Source organism: Rattus norvegicus, chromosome 1 (genome assembly GCF_036323735.1).
Source record: "Rattus norvegicus strain BN/NHsdMcwi chromosome 1, GRCr8, whole genome shotgun sequence".
Taxonomy (NCBI): Eukaryota; Metazoa; Chordata; class Mammalia; order Rodentia; family Muridae; genus Rattus; species Rattus norvegicus.
The window spans coordinates 73,978,857-73,991,945 of NC_086019.1; positions in this window are offsets into that span (position 1 = coordinate 73,978,857).

Below are 13,089 nucleotides of genomic sequence, written 5' to 3' on the forward strand. Positions count from 1 at the left end.
TCATCAAAGGAAAAATCCCAAAGATGAACTCTCAATCCCAAATATCTATGCTCCAAATACAAGGACACCCACGAACATAAAAGAAACCTTACGAGTTCTCTACACCCAAATCCCATGGGAGGGAGAGCTAAACCTTCAGAGAGGCAGACGCGCCTGGGAAACCAGAAGAATCTACACTCGGCCCACATCTCTGACTCCAGAGGAAAACACCAAACACAATCTGGAACCCTGGTGCACAGAAGCTCCCAGAGAGGGCAGTGCAGATCTTCCTGGTTGCTGCCGCCGCGGACAGCTCATAAGCAACACCCCACGAACAAACTTGAGCCTCGGGACCGCAGGTAAGACCAACTTTTCTGCTGCAAGCGACCTGCCTGGTGGACTCAAGACACAGACCCACAGGAACAGCTGAAGACAAGTAGATAGGAAAAACTACATGCCCGAAAGCAGAACACTCTGTCCCCATAAGTGGCTGAAAGAAAACAGGTAAACAGGTCTAAAGCACTCCTGACACACAGGCCTATAGGATGGTCTAGCCACTGTCAGAAATAGAAGGACAAGGTAACACCAGAGACAACCTGATGGTGAGAGGCAAACAAAGGAAACCAAGCAACAGAAACCAAGACTACATGGCATAATAGGAGCCCAATTCTCCAACCAAAGCAAACACTGAATATCCAAACACACCAGAAAAGCATGATCTAGATTGAAAATCATAATTGATCATGATGATGGAGGACTTCAAGAAAGACATGAAGAACTCCCTTAGAGAAACACAAGAAAACATAAATAAACAAGTAGAAGCCTACAGAGAGAAATCACAAAAATCGCTGAAAGAATTCCAGGAAAACATAAATAAACAAGTAGAAGCCTATAGAGAGGAATCACAAAAATCCCTGAAAGAATTACAGGAAAACACAATCAAACAATTGAAGGAATTAAAAATGGAAATAGAAGCAATCAAGAAAGAACACATGAAAACAAACATGGATATAGAAAACCAAAGGAAGAGACAAGGAGCCATAGATACAAGCATCACAAAGAAAATACAAGAGATAGAAGAGAGAATTTCAGGAGCAGAAGATTCCATAGAAATCATCGACTCAACAATCAAAGATAATGTAAAGCGGAAAAAGCTACTGATGCAAAACATACAGGAAATCCAGGACTCAAGGACAAGATCAAACCTAAGGATAATAGGTATAGATGACAGTGAAGACTACCAGCTCAAAGGACCAGTAAATATCTTCAACAAAATCATACAAGAAAACTTCCCTAACCTAAAGAAAGAGATACCCATAGGCATACAAGAAGCCTACAGAACTCCAAATAGATTGGACCAGAAAAGAAACAACTCCGACACATAATAGTCAAAACACCAAATGCACAAAATAAAGAAAGAATATTAAAAGCAGTAAGGGAAAAAGGTCAAGTAACATATAAAGGCATCAGAACCACACCAGACTTTTTGCCAGAGACTATGGAAGCCAGAAGATCCTGGACTGATGTCATACAGGCCCTAGGAAAACACAAATGCCAGCCCAGGTTACTGTATCCTGCAAAACTCTCAATTGACATAGAGGGAGAAACCAAGATTTTCCATGACAAAACCAAATTTACACAATATCTTTCTACAAATCCAGCATTACAAAAGATAATAAATGGTAAAGCCCAACATAAGGAGGCAAGCTACACCCTAGAAAAAGCAAGAAACTAATCGTCTTGGCAACAAAACAAAGAGAAGAAAAGCACACAAACATAACCTCACATCCAAATATGAATATAACAGGAAGCAATAAACACTATTCCTTAATATCTCTCAACATCAATGGTCACAACTCCCCAATAAAAAGACATAGATTAACAAACTGGACACGCAATGAGGACCCTGCATTCTGCTGTGTACAGGAAACACACCTAAGAGACAAAGACAGACACTACCTCAGAGTGAAATGCTGGAAATCAACTTTCCAAGCAAATGGTCAGAAGAAGCAAGCTGGAGTCGCCATTCTAATATCAAATAAAATAAATTTTCAACTAAAAGTCATCAAAAAAGATAAGGAAGGACACTTCATATTCATCAAAGGAAAAACTCACCAAGATGAACTCTCAATCCTAAATATCTATGCCCCAAATACAAGGGCACCTACATACGTAAAAGAAACCTTACTAAAGCTCAAAACACATATTGCACCTCACACAATAATAGGAGATTTCAACACCCCACTTTCATCAATGGACAGATCATGGAAAAAGAAATTGAACAGAGACATAGACAGACTAAGAGAAGTCATGAACCAAATGGACTTAACAGATATTTATAGAACATTCTATCCTAAAGCAAAAGGATAGACATTCTTCTCAGCTCCTCATGGTACTTTCTCCAAAATTGACCATATAATTGGTTTAAAAATGGGCCTCAACAGGTACAGAAAGATAGAAATAATCCCATGTGTGCTATCAGACCACCACAGCCTAAAGCTGGTCTTAAATAAAAATAAGGGAAGAAGGCCCACATATACGTGGAAGTTGAACAATGCTCTACTCAACGATAACGTGATCAAGGAAGAAATAAAGAAAGAAATTAAAGACTTCTTAGAATTTAATGTAAATGAAGGTACAACATACCTAAACTTATGGGAAACAGTGAAAGCTGTGCTAAGAGGAAAACTCATAGCGCTGAGTGCCTGCAGAAAGAAAAAGGAGACAGCATATATCAGTAGCTTCATAGCACACCTAAAAGCTCTAGAACAAAAAAAAAGCAAATACACCCAGGAGGAGTAGAAGGCAGGAAATAATCAAACTCAGAGCTGAAATCAGGCAAGTAGAAACAAAAAGGACCATGGAAAGAATCAACAGAACCAAAAGTTGGTTCTTTGAGAAAATCAACAAGATAGATAAACCCTTAGCCAGACTAACGAAAGGACCCAGAGAGTGTGTCCAAATTAACAAAATCAGAAATGAAAAGGGAGAGATAACTACAGATTCAGAGGAAATTCAAAAAATCATCAGATATTACTATAAAAGCCTATATTCAACAAAACTTGAAAATCTGCAGGAAATGGACAATTTCCTAGACAGATACCAGGTACCGAAGTTAAATCAGGAACAGATAAATCAGTTAAACAACCCGATAACTCCTAAGTAAATAGAAGCAGTCATTAAAGGTCTCCCAACCAAAAAGAGCCCAGGTCCAGACGGGTTTAGTGCAGAATTCTATCAGACCTTCATAGAAGACCTCATACCAATACTATGCAAACTATTCCACAAAACTGAAACAGATGGAGCACTACCGAATTCCTTCTATGAAGCTACAATTACTCTTATACCTAAACGACACAAAGACCCAACAAAGAAAGAGAACTTCAGACCAATTTCCCTTATGAATATTGACGCAAAAATTCTCAATAAACTTCTGGCAAACTGAATCCAAGAGCACATCAAAACAATCATCCACCATGATCAAGTAGGCTTCATCCCAGTCATGCAGCGATGGTTTAATATACGGAAAACCATCAACGTGATCCATTATATAAACAAACTGAAAGAACAAAACCACATGATCATTTCATTAGATGCTGAGAAAGCATTTGACAAAATTCAACACCCCTTCATGATAAAAGTCCTGGAAAAAATAGGAATTCAAGGCCCATACCTAAACATAGTAAAAGCCATATACAGCAAACCAGTTGCTAACATTAAACTAAATGGAGAGAAACTTGAAGCAATCCCACTAAAATCAGGGACTAAACAAGGCTGCCCACTCTCTCCCTACTTATTCAATGTAGTTCTTGAAGTTCTAGCCAGAGCAATCAGACAACAAAAGGAGGGCGAGGGGATTCAGAGCGGAAAAGAAGAAGTCAAAATATCACTATTTGCAGATGATATGATAGTATATTTAAGTGATCCCAAAAGTTCCACCAGAGAACTACTAAAGCTGATAAACAACTTCAGCAAAATGGCTGGGTATAAAATTAACTCAAATAAATCATTAGCCTTCCTCTACACAAAAGAGAAACAAGCCGAGAAAGAAATTAGGGAAACGACACCCTTCATAATAGACCCAAATAATATAAAGTACCTCAGTGTGAGTTTAACCAAGCAAGTAAAAGATCTGTACAATAAGAACTTCAAGACTCTGAAGAAAGAAATTGAAGAAGACCTCAGAAGATGGAAAGATCTCCCATGCTCATGGATTGGCAGGATTAATATAGTAAAAATGGCCATTTTACCAAAAGCGATCTACAAATTCAATGCAATCCCCATCAAAATACCAATCCATTTCTTCAAAGAGTTAGACAGAACAATTTGCAAATTCATCTGGAATAACAAAAAACCCAGGATAGCTAAAACTATCCTCAACAATAAAAGGACTTCAGGGGTAATCACTATCCCTGAACTCAAGCAATATTACAGAGCAATAGTGATAAAAACTGCATGGTATTGGTACAGAGACAGACAGATAGACGAACGGAACAGAATTGAAGACACAGAAATGAACCCAGACACCTATGGGCACCTGATTTTTGACAAAGGAGCCAAAACCATCCAATGGAAAAAAGATAGCATTTTCAGCAAATGGTGCTGGTTCAACTGGAGGTCAACATGTAGAAGAATGCAAATCGATCCATGCTTATCACCCTGTACAAAGCTTAAGTCCAAGTGGATCAAGGACCTCCACATCAAACCAGATACACTCTACCTAATAGAAGAAAAACTAGGGCAGCATCTTGAACACATGGGCACTGGAAAAAATTCCCGAACAAAACACCAATGGCTTATGCTCTAAGATCAAGAATCGACAAATGGGATCTCATAAGACTGCAAATCTTCTGTAATGCCAAGGACACTGTTGTTACGACAAAACAGCAACCAACAGATTGGGAAAAGATCTTTACCAATCCTACAACAGATAGAGGGCTTATACCCAAAATATACAAAGAACTCAAGAAGTTAGACAGCAGGGAGACAAATAACCCTATTAAAAAATGGGGTTCAGAACTAAACAAAGAACTCACATCTGAGGAATGCCGAATTGCTGAAAAACACCTAAAGAAATGTTCAGTATCTCTAGTCATAAGGGAAATGCAAATCAAAACAACCCTGAGATTTCACCTCACACCAGTGAGAATGGCTAAGGTAAAAATTCAGGTGACAGCAAATGCTGACGATGATGTGGAGAAAGAGGAATATTCCTCCATTGTTGGTGGGATCGCAGACTCGTACAACCATTCTGGAAATCAGTCTGGAGGTTCCTCAAAAAACTGAACATTAAACTACCGAAGGACCCTGCTATACCTCTCTTGGGCACATACCCAAAAATGCCCCAACATATAAAAAGACACGCGCTCCACTATATTCATAGCAGCCTTATTTATAATAGCCAGAAGCTGGAAAGAACCCAGATGCCCTGCAACAGAGGAATGGATACAGAAAATGTGGTACATCTACACAATGGAATATTACGCAGCTATCAAAAACAATGCCTTTTTCAAATTCATAGGCAAATGGATGGAACTGGAAAATATCATCCTGAGTGAGGTATCCCCATCATAGAAAAGCATATGTGGTATGCACTCATTGATAAGTGGCTATTAGCCCAAATGCTTGAATTATCCTAGATGCACAGAACACATGAAACTCAAGAAATATGACCAAAATTCGAATGCTTCACTCATTCTTTAAAAGGGGAACAAGAATACCCTATGGAGGGAATAGGGAGGCAAAGTTTAGAACAGAGGCAGGAGAAACACACATTAATAACCTGCCCCACATGTGGTCCATACAAGTACAGCCAGCCAATTAGATAAGAAGGGTGAAGCAAAGAAGTGAAGGCTGACAGGAACCGGATGTAGATCTCTCCTGAGAGACACAGCCAGAATACTGCAAATACATAGGCGAATGCCAGCTGCAAATCACATAACTGAGAAAGGAACCCCCATTGAAGGAATCAGAGAAAGGACTGAAAGAGCTTGAAGGGGCTTGAGACCCCATATGAACAACAATGCCAAGAAACCAGAGCTTGCAGGGACTAAGCCACTACCCAAAGACTATACATGGACTGACCCTGGGCTCCAACCTCATAGGTAGCAATAATTAGCCTTGTAAGAGCACCAGTGGAAGGGGAAGCCCTTGGTCCTCCCAAGACTGAACCCCCAGTGAACGTGATTTTTTGGGGGGAGGGCAGTTATGGGGGGAGGATTATGCGGGGAACAACTATATGGAAGGGGAGTGGGATGGGGAGGGGTTAGGTGGATGTTGGCCTGGAAACTGGGAAGGGGAATAACAATCGCAATGTAAATAAGAAATACTCAAATTAATAAAGATGGGGGAAAAAAAGAAGGGGTGGTGGAGGGGTTAGGGGGATGTTGACCCGGAAACCCAGAAAGAGAATAACAGTTGAAACGAAAATAAGAAATACCCTATTTAATAAAGACAGAGGAAAAAATAAACTACATAGCTAAATGAAGAATTCTCAGCTGAGGAATATTGAATGGCTGAGAAGTACCTAAAGAAATGTTCATCATCCTTAGTCATCAGGGAAATGAGAATCAAAACAACCGTGACATTCCACCTCACATCAGTCAGAATGGCTAAGATAAAAAACTCAGGTGACAGCAGAAGCTGGCTAAGATGTGGAGAAATGGGAACACTCCTCTGTTGTTGGAGGGATTACAAACTGGTACACAACCACTCTGGAGAATTAGTCTGCAGTCTTCTCAGAATATTGGACATTGCACTACCTGAGGGCCCAGCTATACCTCTCCTGGGTATACACCCAAATGATGCTCCACTATGTTCATAGCAGCCTTATTTATAATATCAGAACATTGAATGAACCCAGATGCCCTTCAACAGAGGAATGGATACAGAAATTGTGCTATATCTACACAATGAAGTATCAGTTATCAAAAACAATGACTTCATGAAATTTATAGGTAAATGGATAGAACTAGAAAATATCATCCTGAGTGAGGTAATGCTATCACAGAAAAACATACATGTGGGATGATGTCACAGGTGAGGCAGGTACAAGATAGAATAAGGCCTGACATTGGATGAGAAGGAAGTATGGATGGGAGAAAGGTTTGAAGGAAGAGGAAGAGATGGGAATGGAAGAGAGTGAGGAGAGAGTTGGCAGAGACAATATGGAGGCTGACGTTAAGATTCCATGCTGTACCTTTACAGGTTGTTAAGTATGTTCTTAAAGGATGGATGTGTACAGGGCTTTGTATATTTAGGTGGGGAATTATATCTTATCAATTGGGCCAAAGGTTATTGTGTTGTTATGTTCTTTCATGTAACGATTTAAGTGTAAGAGAGTGTGGGGCTGCTGGTCTGGGCCACCAGAGAGTTGGGATGTGTCCTTCCGGCAAGATATCTAACAGATATCTTGGGGCACTGGGGTGCCACCCGTATTAGAAGATACATTTTTTGGTTTTTTTTGTTTTACAACAACAGATGTCGAACCAATGTGATGGGCAAGAATCCACTAGTAATCTTAAGATTTGAGAGAAAGTTTTTATTTTCTAAGGAAGAGGAGGCCAGCACCATGTTAAGTCATGTGATATCTCAAGCGTGGGAATTTAAACAAAGAAACAGTGAAGAGGGAAGTAGCCTGGGCTGACAGGCTGTAAGTCCCCTGCTGTGTGATAAGTAATGGCAGATCAGAGAGTTAGAGATTAATAGCTGCTTTCTAATGAAAGTTGTTTAGAAAGTCTTTCAGGATACTCATATTCCTTCTAACATGGGCTACACAGGAATTTTGGGTTGAAATACTAGTTAGACAAGCTACTTAATAACAGGTATTATTAGAAGCTGATATAAGTTTGACTTTAAGGAAAGAGTACAGAGATTACCCGAATCACATCGGCATTTTCACCCATGGTTGAGAACTTAAGGAAAATTAGTCACTGACTCCAAGTAGAGAGTTGTGATAAATGTCTGTAACACCAGGCAAAGTGAATAAAGACATATATTATAGAAGTTATTAAGGTTAAATAAAAATCTGTGGCTCCGGGTAGAGTGTTTGACAGATCGATATATTTTGGGCTAAAGTCCTGGTTTGATAAGTTGCTTGTTGGTATTAGAATTATATAAGATGTTTCAGTTTGTTTTAAGGAGAGTACAGAGATTACCTAAATCATGTGGGGATTTCCATCCTTGATTCGGAATTTAGGGAAAAATTACTCAATGACTCCAAGTAGAGTGGTATGATATTTACAAGTTATTAAGGTTAAGTAAAAATCTGTGGCTCTGGGTAGAAAGCTTAAAAGATGGATATATTTTGGGCTAAAATCCTGGTTTTATACATTGCTTATTGGTATTAGAATTGATAAAAGGTGTTTAGTTTGTTCTATGAATTACCCCGCTAAAGGCCATATGGCTCATTGATGCTGGCTAGCAAGGGTTTGTGGTTACTTTTGATATTTGCCATAACAGGAAGCTCAGATTCTCTTAATGTGGACTCCACGGGAATTTTAGGTTCATGTCCTGATATCATTGAGTACAAAAGCCTGTCAGGCTCATTGTTTAGCTTACTTACATTTTTTTAAAAAAATTGTTTAATCTTCATAATGGGTGTGACTTTGAGTTTTATGGTTTTATTGTTACTCTGGGAGAGAGTGCAAAATACAAGCTTTTCTGGTTACAGACTAAGGAATACAGTATTTGGGAAGAAAGATTTTGTCTTTGTGTTTTTAATAAGTTTGATTAGGCTCTGGAAACCTCATGGAGTCATGCTGATTAGATTTAATAGAGGTAGAGCACCTGAAAATATTGATTCAACCAAAGAATCAACCAAAAAGATATATTGATTCTAAACTTTTGTCTTGAGAGTTGTATTTTACAGAGTGTGACTACTAGGATTCCTGGTCTCAAGGACTTTCAGCTGGGTATAGTCAGGACACATTCTGCTACAGTATTTGCTTCATTCTTCCTACCCCCTACCCTCTAGGGTAATCTAAACACCCATGTACAGCTTGAAGAAGTTATGGAGGAGTCGTCGCCCCAATTCCCTGGACTTTTTGGGGGCTGTAAGTGGTTATACTAAAGTTTTTTAATGAGGAATTTAAGATTAGTTATAATTTAACAGGGAGGAATTAGTAGATTGAGTTGTACAGTCATAATCTCATTTGGTAACTAAGCTAAAATCATCTTTGCTTTGGTATGGAATTTATTTGTTGAAAAAGTTTAAAAGTACAAGATTTAGAGCCAGTCCTTCTATTGATGTCATTACAAACTTCTGAGTTGATTACACATATGAGTTAAGGGCCAAACAGAAAACTCATGGCTCTGACTTTGTGAGAGTATGTTCAAGATAATATTAAGATATAAAGACAACAATCCAGATTGTCTTATATAGATAATTTTCAAAAAATCAGAAATTCACAAAATTTGAGATTTAAAATTATTTATCTTTTGTTAAGACATATCTGTTCCTAACAGTTTCCCTTTAGCAGATTTAATGAAGAATTTGAACATCTCTATCTCCAGGTGAGGCAATACTTTGTGGCTAGGCAGCCACTGGACAAAACTGCCTGTTTCATCTGCAGACTAATACTGTCCAGAAAAGGACAAATTATGCAGAATAGTTGACTGATAAACTCTGCCAAGACAGGGTGATCAGCCCTTCAAAATCTGCATTTCAAGAGTCTGTCAGTTGATTTTGGGCCAGAAGGCTGAATACTTGTGCTCACATGTTGCTAACAGGGGACTGTGCTAGTGGAGATTTGTCTCTACTGTTGATACCCGCACCGACACGGCACCGACAATCCGGCGTAAGCCTGTGGGATTAAAGAGAACACACACACGCGCACACACACACACACACACACACACACACACACACACACAGAGGTTATTCGTGTTAAGAAAAAAAGGAAGGGAGAGCGGAAGAGACCACCAACACTGCTCACCCCTGCCCACATCCCTGGCCCAAGAGGAAACTGTATAAGGCCTCTGGGCTCCCATGGGGGAGGGCCCAGGAGCGGCAGGACCCCTGCCAGAGACACCGCCGGACCCTGAAGGAAACAGACCGGATAAACAGTTCTCTGCACCCAAATCCCGTGGGAGGGAGAGCTAAACCTTCAGAGAGGCAGACAAGCCTGGGAAACCAGAAGCGACTGATCTCTGTACATACATCTCGGATGCCAGAGGAAAACACCAAAGGCCATCTGGAACCCTGGTGCACTGAAGCTCCCGGAAGAGGCGGCACAGGTATTCCTGGTTGCTGCCACCGCAGAGAGCCCGTGGGCAGCACCCCACGAGCAAACTTGAGCCTCGGGACCACAGGTAAGACCAACTTTTCTGCTGCAAGAAAGCTGCCTGGTGAACTCAAGACACAGGCCCACAGGAACAGCTGAAGACCTGTAGAGAGGAAAAACTACACGCCCGAAAGCAGAACACTCTGTCCCCATAACTGACTGAAAGAGAGGAAAACAGGTCTACAGCACTCCTGACACACAGGCTTATAGGACAGTCTAGCCACTGTCAGAAATAGCAGAACAAAGTAACACTAGAGATGATCTGATGGCGAGAGGCAAGCGCAGGAACCCAAGCAACAGAAACCAAGACTACTTGGCATCATCGGAGCCCAATTCTCCCACCAAAACAAACATGGAATATCCAAACACACCAAAAAGCAAGATCCAGTTTCAAAATCATATTTGATCATGATGCTGGAGGACTTCAAGAAAGGTGTGAAGAACTCCCTTAGGGAAACACAGGAAAATATTAATAAACAAGTAGAAGCCTACAGAGAGGAATCGCAAAAATCCCTGAAAGAATTCCAGGAAAACACAATCAAACAGTTGAAAGAATTAAAAATGGAAATAGAAGCAATCAAGAAAGAACACATGGAAACAAACCTGGATATAGAAAACCAAAAGAAGAGACAAGGAGCTGTAGATACAAGCTTCACCAACAGAATACAAGAGATGGAAGAGAGAATCTCAGGGGCAGAAGATTCCATAGAAATCATTGACTCAACTGTCAAAGATAATGTAAAGCTGAAAAAGCTACTGGTCCAAAACATACAGGAAATCCAGGACTCAATGAGAAGATCAAACCTAAGGATAATAGGTATAGAAGAGAGTGAAGACTCCCAGCTCAAAGGACCAGTAAATATCTTCAACAAAATCATAGAAGAAAACTTCCCTAATCTAAAAAAAGAGATACCCATAGGCATACAAGAAGCCTACAGAACTCCAAATAGATTGGACCAGAAAAGAAACACCTCCCATCACATAATAGTCAAAACACCAAAAGCACAAAATAAAGAAAGAATATTAAAAGCAGTAAGGGAAAAAGGTCAAGTAACATATAAAGGCAGACCTATCAGAATCACACCAGACTTCTCGCCAGAAACTATGAAGGCCAGAAGATCCTGGACTGATGTCATACAGACCCTAAGAGAACACAAATGCCAGCCCAGGTTACTGTATCCTGCAAAACTCTCAATTAACATAGTTGGAGAAACCAAGATATTCCATGACAAAACCAAATTTACACAATATCTTTCTACAAATCCAGCACTACAAAGGATAATAAATGGTAAAGCCCAACATAAGGAAGCAAGCTATAACCTAGAAGAAGCAAGAAACTAATCGTCTTGGCAACAACACAAAGAGAATGAAAGCACACAAACATAACCTCACATCCAAATATGAATATAACGGGAAGCAATAATCACTATTCCTTAATATCTCTCAACATCAATGGCCTCAACTCCCCAATAAAGAGACATAGATTAACAAACTGGATACGCAACGAGGACCCTACATTCTGCTGCCTACAGGAAACTCACCTCAGAGACAAAGACAGACATTACCTCAGAGTGAAAGGCTGGAAAACAATTTTCCAAGCAAATGGTCAGAAGAAGCAAGCTGGAGTAGCCATTCTAATATCAAATAAAATAAATTTTCAATTAAAAGTCATCAAAAAAGATAAGGAAGTCACTTCATATTCATCAAAGGAAAAATCCACCAAGATGAACTCTCAATCCTAAATATCTATGCCCCAAATACAAGGGCACCTACATACGTAAAAGAAACCTTACTAAAGCTCAAAACACACATTGCACCTCACACAATAATAGTGGGAGATTTCAACACCCCACTCTCATCAATGGACAGATCATGGAAACAGAAATTGAACAGAGATGTAGACAGACTAAGAGAAGTCATGAGCCAAATGGACTTAACGGATATTTATAGAACATTCTATCCTAAAGCAAAAGGATATACCTTCTTCTCAGCACCTCATGGTACTTTCTCCAAGATTGACCATATAATTGGTCAAAAAACGGGCCTCAACAGGTACAGAAAGATAGAAATAATCCCATGCGTGCTATCGGACCACCACGGCCTAAAACTGGTCTTCAATAACAATCAAGGAAGAATGCCCACATATACTTGGAAATTGAACAATGCTCTACTCAATGATAACCTGGTCAAGGAAGAAATAAAGAAAGAAATTAAAAACTTTTTAGAATTTAATGAAAATGAAGGTACAACATACCCAAACTTATGGGACACAATGAAAGCTATGCTACGAGGAAAACTCATAGCGCTGAGTGCCTGCAGAAAGAAACAGGAAAGAGCATATGTCAGCAGCTTGACAGCACACCTAAAAGCTCTAGAACAAAAAGAAGCACATACACCCAGGAGGAGTAGAAGGCAGGAAATAATCAAACTCAGAGCTGAAATCAACCAAGTAGAAACAAAAAGGACCATAGAAAGAATCAACAGAACCAAAAGTTGGTTCTTTGAGAAAATCAACAAGATAGATAAACCCTTAGCCAGACTAACGAGAGGACACAGAGAGTGCGTCCAAATTAACAAAATCAGAAATGAAAAGGGAGACATAACAACAGATTCAGAGGAAATTCAAAAAATCATCAGATCTTACTATAAAAACCTATATTCAACAAAACTTGAAAATCTTCAGGAAATGGATAATTTCCTAGACAGATACCAGGTACCGAAGTTAAATCAGGAACAGATAAACCAGTTAAACAACCCCATAACTCCTAAGGAAATAGAAGCAGTCATTAAAGGTCTCCCAACCAAAAAGAGCCCAGGTCCAGACGGG